The sequence below is a fragment of the Homalodisca vitripennis genome, chromosome 2 (genome assembly GCF_021130785.1).
Source record: "Homalodisca vitripennis isolate AUS2020 chromosome 2, UT_GWSS_2.1, whole genome shotgun sequence".
NCBI lineage: Eukaryota > Metazoa > Arthropoda > Insecta > Hemiptera > Cicadellidae > Homalodisca > Homalodisca vitripennis.
The window spans coordinates 228752771-228777424 of NC_060208.1; positions in this window are offsets into that span (position 1 = coordinate 228752771).

Here is a 24654-nt window from a genome sequence, read left to right on the forward strand (position 1 = left end):
TAAGCCATTTATCATCTAAGGAGGATGATCTACTCCTTTGCTCATTATTGGTTTCTCAAGCAAATGAAGCGCATAACACAGGGGTTTTGGCACCATGCCTTAGCTGCCAATATTTGGCGTACTCAGTCTTGAAGATTGAGAGCTTCACTCTCTAGCTTTGAGTACCATACCCAAGCTAGTGTAAGAGATTCAACTATCCTGGCTAAGACGATCTGGTAGACTTACAACTAGTCTCTCGCTTTATGGGTCCTTCGTCCGTCTTAGCGTCTCGCGCTTCTGAAGAGAGACAGAAAACTCAAAATGTTAAAAATCAAAACATATATAACAAAATTTCACGAGCTAGTGTCCCATCTGAAACTTTCTGAACCTTGTTCACTTGAGGGAGTGAACAAAGTGAACAAGCCGTGGCCAACGAACAATCGTTCATTTACAACAAAGGGGATTTTTATACTGACTGAGAAATATGACAATTTTGGCTTACTCAAGTACATCAGTGAGTTCACTTTGTCAGCATGTGGCTACGCAGTTCCAGCAGCAGTAGCTCTTCCTACGTGTTTTGTCCTCTACCATAATGTCTCTCGTCAGTCAGGCGAAAGAAGTGCTAAACGTTATGATCACGGTCGGTGTATCCGCATGTGTCCACGAGTAACAGACGCTGAATTCTATAAAATCGTTTTAGTCAGGGAAATTTTAGTAGTAGAGTTTTAGTCTCTTTCCCCGCATGGGATCATATGCGAAAGCACAGTACAGCTGTCGATCCTTTCGATAATTGCAGCACAAACCAATCGCTTTCTCATAATTTATATCTGGCATTCGTCTCCTCAGGTCATATTATCTGTTCGAAAATTGTGTTTTTTTTTATTAGGATATACCCTAAGTAAATCTAGATGAGGTTTTATTACTTCCTTTTCAATAAAAACAAAACGAGCACATTGCTAGTTAAATTTTTTTTTATTCTGGGTTCCTGCCCTCCTTCAGGCAAAATTTCAAGCCAAATTCAGCGGGACATTGACAAGCATACGGCACCTGAGTTCTGTAGTTTTCAGAGACAAGTGGAGGAAATTTCGAGTTCTAGACTTCACTTTCTTCCGCAAATTAAAATTAAAAAATTGTAGCAATACTTCAGGATGATGGCTTTATTAAAAAAAACTCTTTTTGTAAATAAGCCCCTCTTTCATTTAACAAAAACTGGTATTATAGTATTTTTATTTATTTAATATATATAATTATTTCTCTCAAACCTTTTTTGAAAATGTGTTTAAACACTTTGGTCTATAATTTAATATTTATATAATTATATTTTAAAACTGTGTTTAAGGTCACCCCAATAACATTCCTCTGTATATATACTGATACTAAAAAGAAATATTTGTATTAAAATAAGTTTGTTTAGTTCTCAAAATGTTATCTATTCACATTGCAGTAAATTTCACAGCACACTTGTGCACCTGAGGAGACAATGAGAATACATCTTAACTTGATATTATATTCACTTTTTTACCTTAGCATGAACTAATAATCAAGTTTAAATAAAAATCAGACAAGATCAGCAAAAAAGTGTGAATTTTTCCTTTTTCCTTCCTACAAATTAATTTCAAAAACATTTTTGGAAAATGTATATCAATAGAATCAACAAGAAAAATAAAGGACAACAACGAAATATGTTTATTTTCGCATCATACGTTACATTCGGGTCCACAGTCTAAACTACAACTAAAACGCCGTGAAATAAATGTTTTTTTCTAGTGAAAAATTACGACTTATAATAGTTGTCTACCATTATTATTTCCTAATTTTAGGTTCCTAAACATGTGGACGACCTGATTGTGTAATTATTTCATGATTGTGTAAGTATTAATCTGTCATCACAAAATGTTTAGGTAACACAAAGGATATATTTTTTGTGAATACAGCAGAGTGAATAGCGTTCCTCAATATTTTTGTGTATGGGCGCTTTCAATAGGCTTTTTAGCTTTTACGCCGCTAATAATCACCTTGTCATTACACACAAACCACCTAATTATGTGTCATTGGCTTGTTTTTGTGACACACAATGGCACTTATACTGTACAGTGTAACAACTTCCAGTAAAAAGAGACTTAATGATTCATCGCCAAATTATCGTTATACGCAAACCTGTACATTTAGAATAGAGGTTCTTTGTTTCCTATAATTATTTGTAAAATTATTAGTAAACTGATTACACTTATCTATTAATTTGCTACAAATACATTAATTGATGGAAAATACAAATAGCAATTATACTATAACAGTTCATTGTAATAAATTACTAAGCCACAAGACAAATGAGGTCCAGTGCTATACGTTTGTTTTTGTCAAAGAAAGTAATCTATACTTTCCAACTAAATGCTGATAAAATTCCCAGAAATAGGGCTGGTAAAACTTAGAATTGCAGTATGAAATGATATTATATTGTTGGTGATTAGTAAACTGTAGTAAACACAACTTAATACGTTTGATTTAACACAAAATGGAAATGCTGAACTAATTGCTGTTACCTGGAACTCAAATCTACATATTGCATTTAATCTGTTCGTAGAAATATTTATGCTCAAAGTCAAAAGTGATGATGTATTAATACTAATTAAACATAAAAAATACCGTAAGTATCTTACTTGTGAAAATTTTTATTTTCAATTTTGCCATCACTTAACTCAGTGTTCTTCACCTTTAAGTAAAGCTTCATGCGCAAGTTCAATTCTCTAAGTTACTCCGTATTCTATATATCGTACGTACATGCAGACAGGGAGAAATGAAACCTTTCTAAACTTTCGACCGACAGGCTTCGCTAAGCTCAGCAAATAGTACAAGTGTCGGTGAGTTTATGAATGTAAAAACTTTTGTTCTCAATGTTCTTGCAGATTGGCACGTCAAAACATTTAAATTCATTCGTATGAATTTGTTTTAAATAGGTTCTCTATTATTAAATGAAGAATAATAATGCACATCAGACGTATTAATTTAGTCTTCTTAACACAGTTATTAGAACCTAAATAAAATGCATTAATGTCTTAAAATTGCCCAAAGCAGGTTGAATTTTTGTGACATACCAATATTATGAATTGGTAGATCCTATGATTGCATAAATTACAGCGTAACACTCAATATGCAGTTTAATGTGTTATGCCTGTAAACGCAACACATATTTTATATTTAATGCCCGTTTTATACTATATTTCTCTTGAAGGTTACCTTAGTAGGATTTAGGGGCCCTTTCCTCTAAATAAATTCTAAACATATATAAAGACTTAAAAGAGGCTGTGATGGGCGTGACGATACTTAAAATAAAAGTGTTTTTAATAAACGAATAACGCAGTCCTGAACTACCCACAAGCGAGGAGACTACGCCAAAACACATGTCCTGAAACAGACTTCGCTCAAGTTCCATGCACAAGACTGAGAATGGAAAGAGACATTTTCTCCCCGCAGGCATACATATAAAACGTATTTTCTTCATCAAACACGTTGTTGACTATGTATAGAGTTCTTCGTTCGATTTGTTTTTGAGATGTCATCCGGAAAATATATACAGGAAGTATATAGACATAGGCACATAGAACAGTAATTTTGCTAGAACCCTTATTGATAGCTAAGCAAAATTAAAACAAAGTTTCAAGTTTATAGCTCAATTTTATTATTTATTGAACAGACACCCCAAGTTATAGACTTTCCTAACGCTTGGAAAAATTCCATAAAGGACTATGCACTTTATCGATCTATATCTTAATTATATACACAAATAAAATAATACAAACTCCTTTTTCTCGTTTGGTATCATGGTTACCCCTATAACCGATGTGGGAATATTTGTTAACCACACAACCAAAATTCCATGAAATAAAAGGCACTATCATCGAACTCAATGTTGACATTGAACTGAATTTTTTTTACATAAAAATAAACCTTGATGCACAATTTTAAATCTATAGCAACCTCTAATATATAAAATTACACGAAATGGTAATTACGTAATTACCTATTCTACATAGTTGCATATTCTGAGCTAAAACGCTCAGGTAATTAAAAATTGGTTTTATTTATTGTCAGCATTTTATCTTTTATGTCCCACTTCGCTTTATATTAATATGGCAGTCATTTAAGTTCCAAATTAAAACCAACTGATTTGTTTCGTATCAAAAAAGCTTGTTTCACAGAATATATTCATCATTTATTACGATATTACACAATCTTTTACCATCAAGTAAAATGTATTTGTTGGGATATAATTTTAACCCCAATGAAAACTTAATTGAAACCATAATTACTGTATGCTTCTCGGTGTACAACATAGTAGCCAATATTGTACAACATGGGAATATTCAATTATATTAGCTTAACGTGCCGCATTAAGATTAAGATTTATCCTCGTGAAGCGTCATGTGACACGTCATCTCATAATCTAATTTCGTTAATCAGTGTAACAGTGTGGAAGTTTAACGTAAAATATTTTAAATAAAACTTACAAACGAAGTCTAAAATATTGAATGCAAAAATCAGATTAACAGTGGGGAAATATCGAACCTTAAGTCAAGACTTCGATTTTCAAGCCTTATTCCGAACTATTGAATAAGAGATTTATAAAACTACAGATGGGTTTCTTGTTCTAATTGAAGCTACATAATTGGGTTGTATTCAATCCTGATAATATAACAAAGATTCAGGTACTCAACAAACAAGGACTGTAATTGTCGGTCAGGAACTTCGGGGGTGGGATATAAACCCCTGACTGAAACCAGATTTACACTCCCACATTCAAACTGGGATTTATCTCTCTAATACCTTTCCTTCTGTAGTAGAAGACAAATAATGCGTTCATTATAAAGAAATATCTAGATTATTGATTTGTTTAAAAAACCTTCAGCTTTTTAAATGTCAGCTTCACTAGCACTTGATAGTTGTATTAGTATAAATTTTGCATGTCAATAATCGTTTGGATGGATATAACTGGATACAAAATATTTTTTTTTGTAAAAAGCCACAGAAAAAGCTACTCCCACTTATTGAGTGATACCGGGTTTACGAAGACAAATAGTGTCAGAAACAATATCTTAGAATTCACCATTAAAATAGTCAGTAAAATTCCAGATCTATACAATATGAAGATATATAATCCTGTAGCGGAATTATATTATGAATTGATTATGGAATAATATTTCAGTGTTATATGTGATATTAATATAACATACTATAAACCTTTTTCTGAATAAAATTAGTCACGTTAATCGCTACGTAAAATAGAAAATCTTGTCAGTATCATATAACACTACGGTGACTCTTATCTTTATTAGACTCTTTTTGTACTTACCATCAACTGTGGAATGACCTTAAATGCCACTATATTAAATGAATCTACGCTATACAATTGTACATATGTAGTGCACTATTGTTGATACTACCATGTTTATACAACACAACAGATTGTACAAAATGTCGTCGCACAAGTTCAACTATTCAGGACATAAACTTTAATTAAAGCAAACTAATTATTTCGCTGTAATTAGTAACAAATTATTATCTACTACGTAATATTAAGTAGATCCAATTACTGCACAAAAATGCATTACGTTTCACAGCATGTGGCTGTCGTTCGGACTGGCCTAACTACCATGGTGACAGGAAATTTTAGTGAATAATCGTTAGCTAAGGGCAATCAAAAGTAAATTTTATTCTATTATTCATTGGATTATTGAGCGTGATTTCCAAATTTTTAAAATTTTCTAAATGTATAACTTACATAATTTTGATCATTATTGGACTGTACGTTAGTCTGTAAGTCCAATCCCACACGAAGGGTTTGGAAAAATCATTTTCTGTATGTCTGTTTTTGTCTATCTTACTACAACGATATCTCTGAGAACCGGCAAAGCGGACTTTGTTGGACTTGAAAGTTTGCTCGATGCTAATAATTTTAAATAATAATATCTCTTTACTGTCCAATGATGGCAATTTGTCAATTGATCGTTAGCAAACATATGTTTATATGTTGATCTTTTAGAATAATTCATAATGAGTAACAAAAATAATAGGTAGGACTAAAATAAAATGCGTAAAAACTGAGAACAGATAAAAACTTACTATGAACATTTTAAACACCTGATCATGGCACATAAAAACAACCTTTACACTTTAATTTTATTTACAATAAAACCTCAGAACACAGCCTGTTATTATGTGCTTCATTCACGTTACCTCTAAACTTATTTATTGATGTACACAGAAGCTTATACTTAAAAATTTTGTTTTCTGACTTTAAAGCGAAGTGTGAATGAGCCAAAAAAGATAAGACTCATGGGGGCTGTCAAAGTATTGTCATTTTCTGTAATTGTCTGTTCTAATCTGTCCGTATACGATATAAATAATTCTAAGGTGCATGTGTTAGCCACCGCTGGATTTGATTTATACACAAACTCACACATCCCATAAGTGATTTATAACATAAGAAAAAATTGACCCATGTAGTAAATATATGATACCATAGTAAGTCTAAGACTATAGCCAAACAAACAACACAACACTACTTTTATTGTTTTCTTATATGGGTAGGAACGTTTTTATATAGTTATAAATATTCTGAACGTATTATGTGACAAGGTATGCCTCCATGGATTATTTCCTATGTAACAAAACTCGAAATTTTAAACGGAACTTTATTTCAATAAGAATTCTTAACACAAAATTTTACTATATTTGTTACTTTAAACATAATAGATCAAAGAATGAATGAATGAGACTCTTAAAGGTTTCCAATCGTTTTAAAAGTACATTTTAAGCTTTTGATCTTTACCCTTGGCAACAATGATCCATCTTATAAATTAAACAATGAATCGCCAAAATGTTATGCTAAGTGCGCTAATCATTGTAAAATGGGCTGGATCAATTTGGGTGATTCATTTTGTGTAAACATAATTTGAAGATCCTAGGAAAGGGTTTAATAAAAAAGAGAAAGATTAGACAAAGGTGCCAGGAATATTATGTATATCTGTAGTAATTTTATATTTTATAACCAAACCTATCTGGCACTAAAACAGGTGTTAGCAGTTTCATCTGAAGTTGGGAGGAAAACTATTTTTACATTAAAATTTTTATAAAATATTAAATGCACAAAGCTATCATCAGATATGTAGCAATTCGTAAAGCAAAAATAAATAAATATATAACGTATCCAATACAGACTTGCAATACCTTTTATAAACACTCAACCTTAATTGAACCAAAGCAGTGACATGCTTTGATAAAAGACCACCCCAAACTGCTTGTTACTTCATGAAATTTGTGATGTCGGCATTTTGATAATAACTTCTTTATTTCTTTCTTTACTTTCTTCTTTTAATCCACGAAGAAGAGTTATTAATATTCAGTCATAATAAACATAAGTACATTACAACATTTATATACAAGTCATAATCCGTTTTTAGGGTGTCCTTCATTGATGTAGACTCCTCTTGCAGAAAGTATAAAGGTCTCCTGTGGTAGCCAGTCGATAAGGTTTTTGGTTGAGCATATTCTCTGTGAGGTTTATTATTTGCGCTGATTATGACAGGGTTTTAGGCGCAATATAAGATTGGCTTCTTTTAGTGTAGCGAAGAAAATGTGCGCAGTAAGAGGGTACTGCGATTACTATCTGCATAGTAAATAGCCGTGCAGATCATGGTGCGGGGCGGGGCAATTCATTACTATCAGTATATAGGACTCGTAGGATGATGTGTGATCAAGCTCATGAAAGGATAATTACTGCACCTGGTGTCGTGCCGGGAGGCGAGTTGAAGTTTTAGAATTCTGTGAACTAGTAATGGCTTCACCGTTGTGGTCCTTACAAAAACATTATATTTTCCAGAAGAAAAACTCCTCATAACAACATAAACTGTTGTTGGCTTAAGAGTCATTGTAAATTGTCAAATTCGTCACTTATAAACCGAGTTATGCCTTCTTGTAACATACGTATATACATATTACATTTCTTCGTCGGGATGACAATTAAACAATACACTACGTAATGACATTGAAACATTTTATTACCAGGAATTAACATGTCAAGGATAGAAGAAAGCGCTTTTTTGCCGGGCCGAAATGTGGTTTCAATCGTATTTGCTATTATTGATCGGGGTAGCAAGGCAGATCTGAGGCCTTGGCTTTCAGAAATTTATAATTCATTCGTCGAAAGAGAAATGCTTCCTAAAACCTTGAAAACACGATATAAGATGCAGATTAAACTTTATTGTATAATCTTAAGCATAAAACTGCTGAAATAATATATATGTGATTAGGGTTGTCTTGAGTTTTTACAAATTTCACAGAACTCCACTCATATTATACCATAAGTGTTTTACTATGTATTATAATGATTTGATTTTGGAAAATTGCAGGCTGGGTACATGTATAGTTTGGGTGGGGGGAAGGAACTAAAAATGTTATAATAAATTTATATTATAACGTACTTTGAGGGAAATTATTAGAAATTTTATAACACAGATTCAGTGGTGGGACGTGATATAACAGATGTGTCAAAGGCTTTCCAGCAAAAGGTAGCTTCTTAGAGGGAGAGGAGTGATACAGCTATAATTAATACAATAAAAGTATATTCCTTAATTTTTTAGTAGCTATCCTAAATATTATTTTCTTTTGTGATTAAAACTCAACTAGAGACGAAAGTACAAAATTAAAATAAGGAGGAAATAAAGAGTTTTCCGAAATACATATAAGGAAAATAATTTATGACTCGCTGTAATATCGACGATGTAAAAAATGACGGTTCCAGGGTACTCAGTGTTCTTGCTAAACAGACTGGTTTTATTCCTCTTTGCTTCACTGTCATTTGGTACATACCTAATTAATTTTTTAGGCCGTGCAAGAAAAGTATATTTTCAAAGTCCCTAAATAAATATTAAAACTTAGTTAACCCTATCTATATATTAGTTTGACTTGAGTTACTTAGACTAAATTCAGCGGTAGTTAGAATGCAGTGCATGAAAGTAACACGCAAACTCTTAAGTACTTTTCTTATAACAAATCGAAAAAACTTTTAAATGGTTAAAGTTTGTGACACACACTAGGAGCCTATGGAAAAACCTCAAATGTCTATCGTAATTTTAAGTATGTGCAGTATTCTATTATACGTTACACTTTTAAGCCTATAGGGCAATAATAAATGAACTATCGAATAATCAAATATGGACGAAACGTATCTAAATCACACAAATTTCAATTTTATTGATTACCATGCAGTACTTCATCTTCATTGTTAAATCAAAGAAAATTGGAATTATCTTTAACCAGTAATTAAAATATATCTTCTTCCGTTTCAAAATATTATCTTAGGAAATAATACCAGTGACTTCAACATGTTTTGCAATTCAGCAGAATGGACTCACTCGTTCCGATTGTTTATGAGGATCCTCTTAACAATGCCCGAACGTGCTATCAGGCCACAACCACAAAAACCTGAAACAGAACGTCTCTTCTTAGTTAACACATTCCTGGAATGGAATTTTGTTTAGTGTGCAACTGACCCGATCCATTCCTGCTGTGTTTCTAGATTTTCAGTAATGATGCTAATCCAATAAATATAAAGAATGTTCAATCCTACATCAATACTTCAGTTATATTTTGTATATTTTCAAAAGCCACAATCTTGAAACTGTTTTTTCTTTGTCAAGACGACTTGGACTGCTATATTGTTACCGTGAATCTCAATAAAGAATGGTCTGTTATGGGTTTGGCTGGGCGTGCACGTTAGCGAAAGTCTATTTATTTACTCGAGGTGCGCAAAGAAAATGTTATGTATGTCGCGTCCGCGTGATATATTTAAAAAACGAAGCAGAATTTTCAATCGTTACTATTTTGCAGGAAGGTTTATTACAATGTAGGTAATATCGAGTTCCATGATTGGGGTACTTCGTGGTGAATTTCTATGTATGAGGATTATTTTCGGTGATTGGTAACTTCTTTATCGGATTTTGGCGAAGAGTTTTAAGGTAACGGGTTTATACTGTTCTTAAGGAGTTACCACGATTGCCAACAGAGAAAATCTTTGTTTGAATATCATTTGTAAACCGGTTATTGTTCCATATTTTCCCCCTTTACCTCAAAATAAAACCCTTAAATAAAATTAGATAGATTTTAAAATTTTTTTTTTTAAAATGGAACAAAATCAATATATAACTTAATGTTTTTGCAATTCTATACGTAACACAAATATGCATTAAAATTACTCTAAAAAACCCGTTAGTTTAAAATAGTAATATATATGTTGATACTTAAATTTTATTTATTCAAATGAAGGGTGTAACAATAACAAGTAAACAATAAAACATGATAACTTACTACTGTGGCCACAGTGAATGCACATTTTAAGGTGAATGTGTAACATTTAGTGTCTCTGGTGTTATTATGAAAGCTTCTGGTTATCCCCCCCCCCCCCACCCCCCCCCCCCCCCACCCCCCCCCCCCCCCACCCCCCCCCCCCCCCACCCCCCCCCCCCCCCACCCCCCCCCCCCCCCACCCCCAAAAAGCAACGAATTTCATCGTACAAAAATTATATTTTTTTTTTATTTTAAACAAAGATTTTCATATTTATGACTATAAATAACTTTTAAATTTTGTCAATTTGAAATTCTGTAGGTAATACGAAACGATTCCAGTATGTTAATTCATGCAAAACATTTCTATTAAAATAATTAGCAATTAACCATTTATGGTAGAGTACCATTTTAAGAAACAATACAACAATTATAGAGAAAGTTATATTTTTATTTATGAAAAACAATTTAAATATAAATAAAAACAATGTTTAAACAGAATATACGAAGCCGTACAGTATACTTGTTTAAAAATATTCTTTATATATTATTTGCTTTAATATCTGTAAAGTTTACAGGATCATATGCAAAGTATAAAAAATGTAACAATTATGTCTAGCTTATATTTTTTTACTGTTTTTCTTTATTTTAAATGTTTCTCTATAAAACTGTCTCATTATTAAACTGTTTATGCATGAGTAATTAACATTTTACATGTCAACACTATTTTAAATACTGCTTAGTTACGAGTTACACTTATCTTACCACTTTAGACCTAGAATGATTTATAAATTATTTGTTAAAAATTTAGTACATTACTTAAAACTGTTAATAAATACCTGTAAATTCTCCTATATTTAGAAAGTATCCAACTTTAGCGACTTATATTACTGCAATTTAAAGTCGAAAAACTTATATAATTAATCTAAAAAAAAAAACAATTCGAGCAATTTATATAATACAAAGGTATAGAATACATTGCTTACTAAATAACGAATGAATATTACATTTAATATAATAATATCACAATATAATATTACAAATAAAACTGTTAATATCACTGTAGGAATGAATTTTCAAATTGTATATACGAATTGTTCAAATTTAAATGAAAGTACAACATAAGATAGGCTTTTTGACAGATAATAACAGGGTAGCAAATAAAATATCAACATTTGGTAAATAAAATATTAAGTGAAACAGTCCAAATAAGAAAAAAATCCCTGGTGACCTTACTTCAACCCCAAATCAGACTACAAACACATTATCTCGGGCTTTACACGTTGATGGATTTTACAAAAACCACCTAACGAAATGATATACTGATAACATCGTATACATATATTATATTATTATTTATTAAAGCGATATAACGTGATTCAGCTATTATAAAGTGGCCAATATTAACCTCTTGAATTGAATTGGCGAAAAGAAAATGAAAATTTTATAAAACTGTGGCTAAATAATAGAATAACTATACTTTTTTTTAAAAGCTGGAAATAAGACACAAACTATTTTATGGTTGATTTAACAGTGTTAAAAATTGTTGTAATTTATTGAGTATCCTGTGGATAGGAAGATTAATACGAACAAGGAGAAGTTGCTTTTTTTTTTTTACAGTTTTATATTCGTGTTCTTGTTAGATTGGTCACATAAAAACACAAAATATATAACTCAAGTCCCCGACTTTGCCTTTACCTGCCATTTAATTTGTCAGTATTTTTACTTCAGGATTATAAGTTTCTGCAGACTAAGACAGTTGATTTAAACTTTCTGCCATTGAAGCAGGGGTAAACTGTTCGACAGATGTCGGGCTTGAATTCTAAAACTTCAGTCGCTGAAGAAGAATTACAACTTTGAATTACTTGCAAATGTTTCATATCTTGTGAACGTTCTTTACAAATCGGGGAAAACTAACATTTTATTGACTGATTCTAATTTCTAAACCCAGTGCGACGTCTTAATCTGGATTTTGTTCGTCTTCGGAGTTTTATGTATCTAGTATGCATGTAATCTAGTTTCTAACGTCACCGGATGTCTAAATTTGGATTTTATTACTACTTCTACTACGTTACAATAAGGTTTATTACTTCACAAATAACATGTATCAAAGGTAATTTCTTTTAAATATTTTACATGTTGATAACCGGTTTACATTTCTCATATGAGTGTTATGATCCGAATCTTATGTTACCAGGCTTGCCATCTTAGTGGGTTATACTAAAAAGCCATTTATGTATCATATTTATATATTATAACGCTAAAATTAAAACAGTCTTTTAAAGTGTTGTATACGCATTAATTTAATAAGGATAAAGATGTAATTTTAATACATATTTTTTTATTTTTAAGAAATAGTCTGTGCTTGCTAATAATTTTAAAATTTGTTTGTATTTTAAAATGTACTCTATAGATTTTGGTAATTAATAAATATCTTCGATTGGTTCAATCTGTATTATATAGTGGAAAGTTTTTGAACCACAATATTGTTTATGTAATAATTAGTCATGAATTTTACTATCAGTACTACAAATTTTTTAAATGCAATAAACTAACCTTTAAAACGAAGGATCAATCTTTCAAGTAATGCAAAATTAAAACATAAAGCATGAATTTTACAATGAATTCCAAAACTATACTTTATATAGTACGCTTTCAACTTATACCAGTACATATAAATGTAATGCGTAATGTTTAAAAACATTGGAAATATCCGTGCAGTTTAGTACTTATATAATAACAAAATCAAACGCGATAGTTGAATATAGATAGTACACTGCATCACCGATTTTAAGGAAATTTACAATTATAATTACATTGACTATTATATTTACGTACAAATTAAGAGGTAGTACTCTATGAATTACACCATAAATGCATGTATTAAAAATACATACATACAGCCTACAATACAATACATGTACTAAATACTTAAATTTAATGTGGTATTTTAAGAATATGTAAAATTTTACTTTCTTGGTTTATTAAGTTTGATAATTTCTATTAACAGTTTTAAGGTGGTTTTTGTTTTTTTTAACTAATTTGTGGTACATTCTTTGGTAATTATGGATGCAGATGAAGATATTTAGAGATTAAACTTTAAGCATTGAATGTTCTTTATTTAGCGGATATGTTATTTTGTAAAATAACTTACGAAATCTTAGTAGGACATAAATTTTCATAAAGGCAATACACCTTGACTTGTCCCGTACTGTTTCCCATGTAATTTTAGAAGCAATTTTGAATTTAACTATGACAAGGTCAAAATTATTTTGTTAAATATAATTATAGTTGTGTTTATTGATAATTAAGATTAAAACATCTATTTTAGATTTAAATTTGAAACCAACTTGTATTGCATGCAAACTTTTTTAATTACTGTATGTGTTGAAAGTACTAATGTAAATTACTACCACTCACCTAATTGCTCAGTTACAAAAGTATTATGAGTACTTGACTTAGATATTATCAGTACTACCGTGTAAATGTACATTATATTATATTAATTTAGCACCTTTTGGCTATCACGATATTGATATTTAATAAAACATCGAAAATAAACTGAACAGATTAATAAGAACATTACGTAACGTTAAACGAAGCTAAGATGGGAAACAAAGGTTTTAATAAGTAAATAACTTACCCGTTGACTTTCTCAATAAACAAAGATGAGCCAGTCTCTTATTAAATTCTTGGCTGTTCCTTGAACATATAACATAAAGAAATACGTTATTGTCGTAGGTTAATTCCCACGTAGACTTTTGGTACAGATACTCATGAAACCAATATTTTTTTACAAATTTATACAGAAAGATATGGTTAAAAATTCTGTTTATAATATATTGACCAGGAAAACTTAACCAACTAAATAACTTATAGAGAGTAAGCATAGGCTTGTTGAAAAATGATGTTGAATTGATAGCTTGTATTTGTTCAATTCTAGTTGTTTATGAATTTTCGGTGTAAAAACTTTAGATGCTACTTGATTATTTTGACGATTATTTCCTATTGATATATAATGATTAAATACTGAAGAGCTTGCGTTAAGTGCTTAAACTTATTTTTACGTCTTGTTAAAATCAGGGCTTGGTACATTACCTAAAATTACACGCTATCACAAATTTTAATAAACAATCATACCGTACTTGGTGGACTTTCAAATTTTCAGAATTGCATAGTATAACACATTACATAGCTTAACTTTAACTCTCTAATTTAAAGGTCCTCTAAACATCCCCCAAACTTTATTGAAAGGATTACAATTTCAAAAGATAATTGTTTTTTTAGCTTAAAACATTTGACACAAACCTTACAAACACAAATAATAGCAACACCACAGTCAGGAAATCACTTAAAGAGGCTGAAATCTGTGCGATAGCTTCCTAACTCAACTCCCACCAAGCATGGCTGACGAGCGATTAATTTCACATCGATATATCGATCTTTTCTATATCGATTTCAATAAAACTATTTCTTATATGCTTTTAAAATTCCAATTAGCTCACAGGTATTATACTAATAAGCTTACACAACGCTCTTAAAAATAGTTTTAATAACCGATGACCAATATATTGTTATGTACATGGGCCACGGTGTTCCAGACAGAGGAAATTGCAATTCAAAAAAGACCCAGTACCCCGTAGAGAGACTGGACCTAATACTGTCAGTGCTTATACAGTCGGGCAGCTTTATAGGCACTTGATGCTCGCTATTATGACCCAAATTTAGCATGGAAATTAAGGTATAGTGGAAAGGAACTCGCAGAGGAACAAAATTGTCTTTTTTTGTGTTGGTTCCCAAGCGCATTTCACCAGAGACAGGAACAGGAGAGTAAACGAATGATGCAAATGTACTGGTGCCCAGACTATACTTTGAATCCATCGGATACCCCAGGGATGGGTAAATGGATTACCTGAACCCGCACAGCCCCTCCCCAGCCCTTGTCCCCCTGATGTTTTTCCTCACGAAATTTCCCTTACAGCGGTCCCCGTAGTACCCCAAACCTTTAATTTTTCCCCCAAAGGAACCAAACTGGGAAGGAAACAAGTTTTAAAACGAAACTCTTTAACTGAGACAACCAAATCCAAAACCTTGAAAAGCACAAAAAATTTGGCAAAAACACCCAAATTTAAAACCTTTTGTGTTTTAAATTTCAATAAAACATATTTTTAATTTGCTTTTTTAAACCCCTATGTAAAAATCCCCCCAAATACAAAAAAATTGAATCGAAAAAGTAACGCCCCTGGGGGTGTAATGGTAGCAAATTAAACCCGGCAAATTTTAGAGACCCGGGGTTTGACCCCCCCGGCGGAGCAAGTATTTTTTTGGATTCAATGTTTAAAAAAAAATTATATATGCTTGCTAAGGGTTAAATGGTATGGAAGTGGATTTAGGTGTTAGTCAAAATTTATTTAGTAAAAAAAAAGATTTTTTAATTTTTTTTAATGATTTTTTAAAATTTATATCACTTATAAAAAAAAAATGGTTTTAAAGCTTTTACCCCTTATACTCGAAAGGGTTATTTATTTTATAATCCCAATTCTTAATTTTAAAGAATATAAGTACTTTGCCCCTAAGAGCTACAAAATTCTTTTAAAATTTTTAGTGCTTTAGAATAAAAATAGTCATTTGGGGTAATTAACACGGGGTCAAAAAAGCAAAATTGTTACAAAATAATTTTTTAATAAAAATTTCGGCTAAATTTTATTGATACGTCCTTGGTTTCTCAATGAACCAAAAAAACCAAACAAATACTAAATTATTTCCCATCCCAGAAAAGGGAACTCTTAAAAGTTTAACAAAAACTAACATCTTAGAATATCTTTCAAAAAAAGGCGTTATCCGCGATTTTTAAAATAAAAAAAAACACAATCCTATTTTCATTACCCAATATCGTTTTTGGGGTATTCAATTATATATCCAAATCCTCTCACCACTGGGAAAGCGTCTCTTATATACTTTCCCTTTAACCCTGCATGTTTAAATTTTGTCACTTTTTTTAAAACTGTCATACATTGTTCTCATTTATAAAAAGCATTTTATTCTCTTTTTTTCTTTATTAAATCATATTACCCAAAAAATTTAAAAGGGTAAAAATTTATTGACATACAACGGGGAAACCCTTGTTTTCTTATAGTTTTTAAAAAAATTTAAAAAATTTTTTTAAAAAATTTATTGTGAGCATACAAAGAAACAGAAAAAACAAAAATTTCCCCAGCCCCCTAAAGGGGATAAGCTTAAAAATTTGCACAGCCCAATTTAACAACATCACTCATATTTTAAAAAATGTTGATTTTCACCCCCATTTAAAACCTTTTCCTTAATGCAGCTTTTAAAATAAACACTGCCCAACTGAATGAATCTGTATTTCCAAAACCCTTTCCCGAAATGTATACAAAAAATTTGGAAAAATGAAAAAGGGCTAAAAACGAATCCCTTGTATCATTTCGGACATTAAAAACCCCCTAGACTAAAAATTTAATTAATTTGTCTTACCCCCTTGTGAATTTTTTAAAGTTCACAATAAAGGTGTAGAGAATTTGGGTTGCTCCCCGGCTTTCGGATAAAAATTTCTAAAAAAATCGTGTAATTTAAAAACTTAGAAAACTGAACAACAAAAAAGTTAAGAAAATCAAACCTTTAAAATTGTACAGTAATAAAGATACAAAATCAGGGGGGAAAGGCCAACTGGGTTTTTAATACAAAAAATGTAAAATTAAGAAAAAATCCAACAACATGCAGAAATTGTATGCGTAAATAACCGGAAAACCCCTTTTCATTTATTAAATACCCCGAGTTTCCAGCCTTTGTAATTTTTTTACCGTACAATGTGAATATAGGGCCGGCGTGTTCGGGCGGTCATTGAACATTCCCGTTGTAAAGTTTTTATGTTTCCCCTATTTAGAGTTTTATAAAGGTAATTTTTATTAAACAGTGATTAAATTTATGAGATAAAATAATTTCACAAATTCTTTTTCAAAAAAAAATTTAAAAAGGGAATTTTTTTAAATATTTTCAATTTTTTTAAAAAATTTTATTTTTAAAAATAAATAAATATTATGAGCCATACTGAAAACAATGATACTAATAAAAAAATTGCAACGGTTTTTCAGATAGGGTTTTAAAAGCGCCTAATTTTCAAATCCCAAAATAAATATCTACCTGAATTTAAAAAACGAGGGATAAAACTAAGGGAGATACCCAGGCAAAGATTAGTTGTTCAGCAATTTCCATTAGAACCCCCCTGCCCCTCTTGAAAGAAAATTTAAAAAAAAAGGCGCTAACCCAAAAAGAACAAAACGTTTTTAATTTCCCAAAAGGGGTTAAAAAGGGCCCACAAAAAAAATGTTCTCCCCTATCTGTAAGGTTTTAAAAAACTAAAAATTTATCCCTTAAAGTTTAACCCGTTAGTCTTTGATTTAAAAGGGTTTAAAGGAAAATATTTTTCCCCCTAAAAAAAATAATAAGGGCCTCCCCTTTCAAGTTTAAAAAAAATTTTTAAAAAATAAACTTTATATTTTATTGAATTTTATCCCGTTCTAAGAAAATTTTATTCAAAAAAGCTTGTTTTCTTTGGGGGGAAAGCAAAAATTTTTCTCAAAATTTTGTAATTAATACCAAGAACGAAGTTTTAAATTTAAAAAAGCAAAAAAAAATTTTTTTCGTAATTTTTTTGTCGTGGGAACAAAACAAACTAAAATTGGCGTCGGGTAAAATCAAAACCCCCAAAAGGGCATAAAGGGGCAACACCTACTTTTAAAATTTGGGGTAAACCCTTTTTTTTAACTCTTGAAAAAAATAAAAAAAAAAAATATTCAAATTTTAAAAAACCCAAAACTAATCCAAATTTAAAAAAATTTTTTTAAAACATGAAAAAATTTTATTTAAACTTTTAAAGAAAACCTTTTCGGCCCCAAAATTTTTTCCCTTCAATAAAAAATTTTTTCCAATTTTTTAAATTAATTTCATGAATAAATTTAAAAGTTTCAATTAAAACATTTAAAAACAACCAAAATTTTTTTTAAATTTTTAAAATTAATTGGGTTTTTTTTTAAAATTTTTAAAAACCCTTTACCCAAATTTGAACTTTAAAAGTTATTTTTATAATATAAAAATTGAATTTATTTTATTTTTGGTTTAGAAAAAAGTAAGTTTGGTTTTCTCAAAAGTTTTTGGGAATTTAAAAAAAAAAACTAATTACACCAAAGTAGACAATATAAACAAAAAAAAATAGAACCCTTTTTTGAAATTTTTTAACTCCCTTGATCCATAAAAAATAACCTAAAGTTTTTTGGGAGAGAGTTTTGTTAAAAATTTTTTAAAATTTATTTATGTGTTTTTTTCGTTATTTTTTACATAAACAAAAAAATTTTAATTTTTAAAAATAACCGCTAAACACATGAATAATAGTTACAATGCTTTTAACAAAACTCTCTACTCAAACTTTAGGTTATTGTTCTATGGATCAAGAGGAGTTAATAAATACAAAGAATGGTCTATCTCTTTTTGTTTATGATCTGTCTATCTGTACGTGTACATTAGTTTATTTTTTTAATTCCAATATCATTAGAGATACCAAACTTACAATTTCTGCAACCTCAAATGAAGACTAAATTCAATATTATATTATCAAATCACTTTTAAAGTTCAAAGTTAGATGAAGTCTTTAAATATTAGAACAAAAAAACTAATACAATTATAAAACTTAAAAAATTATAGTTGTTATATATGCTAATTGAAAACATTTTGATATCTAGTTCAATAAAATATAATAATAAATAATGCAGATATAACCTTTCAATAGTTGTAATGATGGTTTAATGATGCCGTAAATGTGTCTACAAGGAATATTACTGCTAAAAGTTTAAATAAAATATTTTTCTTCACTAAATTAAAAAATATTTTTAATCGGATTTAGTTGTTTTTTATTTGAATATAGTTTCTTTTATTATTTACTAGCAGTTACCCGAAGCTTTACACACGCAATTTAGTAGGTGTTGCACGTTTATGACCATTGCTGGTGATTATATATCCGACGCCAATTTTGAGTTTGCCTTGTTGCCACGATCAAGAAAATACGCCAAAAAGGTTTTGTTATAGCTATTTTAATTAACTTCGTTCTTAGTATGTTTTGTTCCATACTCGATTTTGTATTATTAATTACACATTTTGAGATAATTTTTGCGTCAGCCCCAAAGAAAACAAGCTATATGCAATACAGAATATTTCTTAGAACGAGATAAATTCTATAAAATATAAAGTTTATTTTTTGAAATTTGTTTAACTTGCAAGGTGCACGGTCAGCCTTATTATTTCTTAGAGGACTAAAATAGTCTCCTTAACCTTTAATCTAGACTAACTGTAACATTAAGGATAATATAGACGATATTTTAGCCTTACAGATATGGAGAACATATTTTTTTGTGGCCCTTCTTCCCTTCTAACCTTTTGGATATGAACGTTTTGTTCTTCTTGTTAGCGCCTTATTAATTCTTTTAGGTCGAGATCCGGAAATTCTTTCAAGAGGTGCCAGGTTTTTAATTATTTATACCTGGGATTCTAATGGTAATGCTGAACAACTAATCTCTGCCTGGAGTATCTGCATAGTTTTATACCTCGTTTATTAATCAGGTAGATATTTATGTCTGATTTAGAGATAGCGCGCGTTTGAAATCCTATCTGTAACCGTTGCAATTTTCATTAGTATCATTGATTTCAGTATGACTCAAAATAGTTATTTATGTTTAAATAAAACTTTTATATAATTGAAAATATTTACAAAATTACGATAATATTTTTGAAAAAGAACTTGTGTATCTCATGTATCTCATAAATCTTGAATCACTGTATCAATAGAACTACTTATATACTCTAAATAGAGGAAACATATAATCTTTACAACAGAATGTTCAATGACCGACCCGAACACGCCGGTCATATATTCACATTGTACGGTAAATAATTCACAAAGGCTGGAACTCGAGCGTATTTAATACTGAAAGGGTTCTCTCGGTTATTGTACGCATACAATACTGCATGTTGTTGGATTTTATCTTAATATACATTTCTGTATAAATCACCAGTTGACATTACCTACTGATTTAGTATCTTTATTACTGTACAATATAAAGTTAGATTTTCTCTAACTTTTGTTGTTGTTCAGTTACTAAGTTTGAAGTTACTACGATGTCTTAGAAATTATTATCCGAAAGCACGGAGAGCAACCAAGTTCTCTACACTTCATAGTGAACTTAATTATGCACAGAGTAAGACACTTAATATTGTAGTCTAGGTGTTTCTAATGTCGAAATGATACAAGGAATTCGTTTTGAGCTTCTTCATTTCCGACGTTTTTTGTATACATTACGAAGGTTGTGGACTACAGATTCCAGTCAGTGACAGTGTTATATTTTAAATGCTGCATTAAGGAAAAAGTGAAATGGAGCTGAACTCAACATTGTCAATATATGAGTGATGTTGTTAATTGGCTGTGCATTATCTAAGCTTATCACTTGAGGGGCTGGAAAGTTTTCGTTCTCTCTGTCTCTCTTTGTATGCTCACAATATTTTTACAGAACTTTAAATTTTGTATAAACTATAAGCAAGATCAAGTTCCATGTTGTATGTCAATCATTTATACTTTGATTTTATGAGTAATCATGATGTAATAAAGAAAACAGCAGAATAATATGCTTTTTATCAAATTGAGAACAATCGTATGACATTTTAATATGTGACAAAATAATACATGCAGCCTAATGGAATGTATATAAGAGACGCTTTCTCCAGTAGTGAGTATGATTGTGGATATATAATTGAATCCCAAAACAGGCGATATTGATAATTGAAAATAGGATTGTGTTTTGTTATTAAACATCGCGAGATAACGCCTTTATTTTGAATGATATTCTAAGATGTAGTTTTTGTATAAACTTTTATGAGATGCCATATCTGTATGGTAAATAAATAGCCTATTTGTATGTTTGTTGGTTCATTGAGAAACCAAGTGACGTATCAATAATATTCAGCAGATTCTTATTAAATTATTATTTTGTAACAATCTGCTTTCTTGACACGTGTTAATGACCTCTAACTGACTATTCTATTCTAAAGCACTAAACATTTAAAATAGAATTTAGTAGCTCTTAGACACGTACTTATATTCTTTCAAAATTAAGAATTGGGATTATAAAATAAATAAACTTACAGAGTATAAGGCTAATAGCTAAAACACATTTTTTATATAAGTGATATAAATTTAAAACATCATTAAAAAAGTTAAGAATCTTTTCACTTACTAAATAATTTAGACTAACACCTAAGTCCACTTCGCATACCATCAACCCTTACGCAAGCATATATAATTTCAATAAACATTGAATCACAAAAAGTACTTGCTCCGCCGGGAGTCGAACCCGGATCTCTCACTTGCCGGGTGAATGTGCTACTATTACACCACAGAGCGCTTACTTTTTCCGATTCAATTATTTTGTATTTGGCCGTATCTGTCACATATGCGTTTAAATAAGCAAACTAACATATGTTTCATTGAATTGAATACACAAAAGGTACTAAATCGGATGTTATGCCAAATATTTAGTGCTATACAAGCGTTATGGATTTGGTTGTCTCAGTTAAAGAGTTCGTAATAAACTTGTGCCTCCTAGTTTGGTTCCTTGGGGAAATTACAGGTAGGATACTACGAGACCGCTGTATGAACTTTCGTGAGACAACATCAGCACAAGGGCTGTGAGACTGTGCGGGTTCAGGTAATCCATTTACCCATCCCTCGGGTATCCGATGGATTCAAAGTATAGTCTGGGCACCAGTACCATTTGCACCATTCATTTACTCTCCTGTTCCTGTCTCTGGTGAAATGCGCTTGGGAACCAACACAAAAAAAGACAATTTTGTTCCTCTGCGAGTTCCTTTCACTATACCTTAATTTCCATGCTAAATTTGGGTCATAATAGCGAGCATCAAGTGCCATTAAAGCTGCCCGACTGTATAAGCACTGACAGTATTAGAAATCGAAACCTTTAGGTCCATTCTCTTCGAGGCTACTGGCTCTTTTTGAATTGCAATTTCCTCTGTCTGGAACACCGTGGCCCATGTACATAAAATATATTGGTCATCGGTTATTAAACCTATTTTTAAGAGCGTTGTGTAAGCTTATTAGTATAATACCTGTGAGCTAATTGGAATTTTAAAAGCATATAAAGAATAGTTTTATTGAAATCGATATAGAAAAGATCGATATATCGATGTGAAATTAATCACTCGTCAGCCATGCTTGGTGGGAGTTGAGTTAGGAAGCTATCGCACAGATTTCAGCCTCTTTAAGTGATTTCCTGACTGTGGTGTTGCTATTATTTGTGTTTGTAAGGTTTGTGTCAAATGTTTTAAGCTAAAAAAACATTATCTTTTGAAATTGTAATCCTTTCAATAAAGTTGCTGCGGATAAAGTTTGAGTTAGAGGACCTTTCATTAGAGAGTTAAAGTTAAGCTATGTAATGTGCTTATACTATGCAACTTCTGAAAATTTGGAAAGATCCCACCAAGTACGGTATGATTGTTTATTAAAATTTGTGATAGCGTGTAATTTTAGATAATGTACCAAGCCCTGCTTTTAACAAGACGTAAAATAAGTTTAAGCACATAACGCAAGCTCTTCAGTATTTAATCATTATATATCAAAGGAAATAATCGTCAAAGACAATCAAGTAGCATCTAAAGTTTTTACACCGAAAAATTCATAAACAACTAGAATTGAACAAATACAAGCTATCAATTCAACATCATTTTTCAACAAGCCTATGCTTACTCTCTATAAGTTATTCAGTTGGTTAAGTTTTCCTGGTCAATATAATTATAAACAGAATTTTTAACCATATCTTTCTGTATAAATTTGTAAAAAAATATTGGTTTCATGAGTATCTGTACCAAAAGTCTACGTGGGAATTAACCTACGACAATAACGTATTTCTTTATGTTATATGTTCAAGGAACAGCCAAGAATTTAATAAAGAGACTGGCTCATCTTTGTTTATTGAGAAAGTCAACGGGTAAGGTATTTACTTATTAAAACCTTTGTTTCCCATCTTAGCTTCGTTTAACGTTACGTAATGTTCTTATTAATCTGTTCAGTATATTTTCGATGTTTTATTAAATATCAATATCGTGATAGCCAAAAGGTGCTAAATTAATATTAAACTGGTAATGTATCAGTTTCTCACTACGGTAGTACTGATAATATCTAAGTCAAGTACTCATAATACTTTTGTAACTGAGCAATTAGGTAGAGTGGTAGTAATTTACATTAGTACTTTCAACACATACAGTAATTAAAAAAGTTTGCATGCAATACAAGTTGGTTTCGAAATTTAAATCTAAAATAGATGTTTTAATCTTAATTATCAATAAACACAACTATAATTATTATAACAAAATAATTTTGACCTTGTCATAGTTAAATTCGAATTGCTTTTAAAATTACATGGGAAACAGTACGGGACAAGTCAAGGTGTATTGCCTTTATGAAATTTATGTCCTACTAAGATTTCGTAAGTTATTTTACAAAATAACATATCCGCTAAATAAAGACATTCAATGCTTAAAGTTTAATCTCTAAATATCTTCATCTGCATCCATAATTACCAAAGAATGTACCCAACATTAGTTAATAAAAACAAAAACCACCTTAAAAACTGTTAAATAGAAATAATCAAACTTAATAAACCAAGAAAGTAAAATTTTACATATTCTTAAATAAAAATACCACATTAAATTTAAGTATTTCAGTACATGTATTGTACATGTATGTATGTATTTTTAATACATGCATTTATGGTGTACTTCATAGAGTACTACCTCTTAATTTGTACGTAAATATAATAGTCAATGTAATTATAATTGTAAATTTCCTTAAAATCGGCTGATGCAGTGTACCTATCTATATTCAACTATCGCGTTTGATTTTGTTATTATATAAGTACTAAACTGCACGGATATTTCCAATCGTTTTTAAACATTACGCATTACATTTATATGTACTGGAATAAGTTGAAAGCGTCTATATAAAGTATAATTTTGGAATTCATTGTACAATTCATGCTTTATGTTTTAATTTTGCATTACTTGAAAGATTGATCCTTCGTTTTAAAAGTTAGTTTATTGCATTTAAAAAATTGTAGTACTGATAGTAAAATTCATGACTAATTATTACATAAACAAATATTGTGGTTCAAAACTTTCCACTATATAATACAGATTGAACCAATCGAAGATATTTATAATTACCACAATCTATAGAGTACATGTTAAATCAAAAGTTTAACA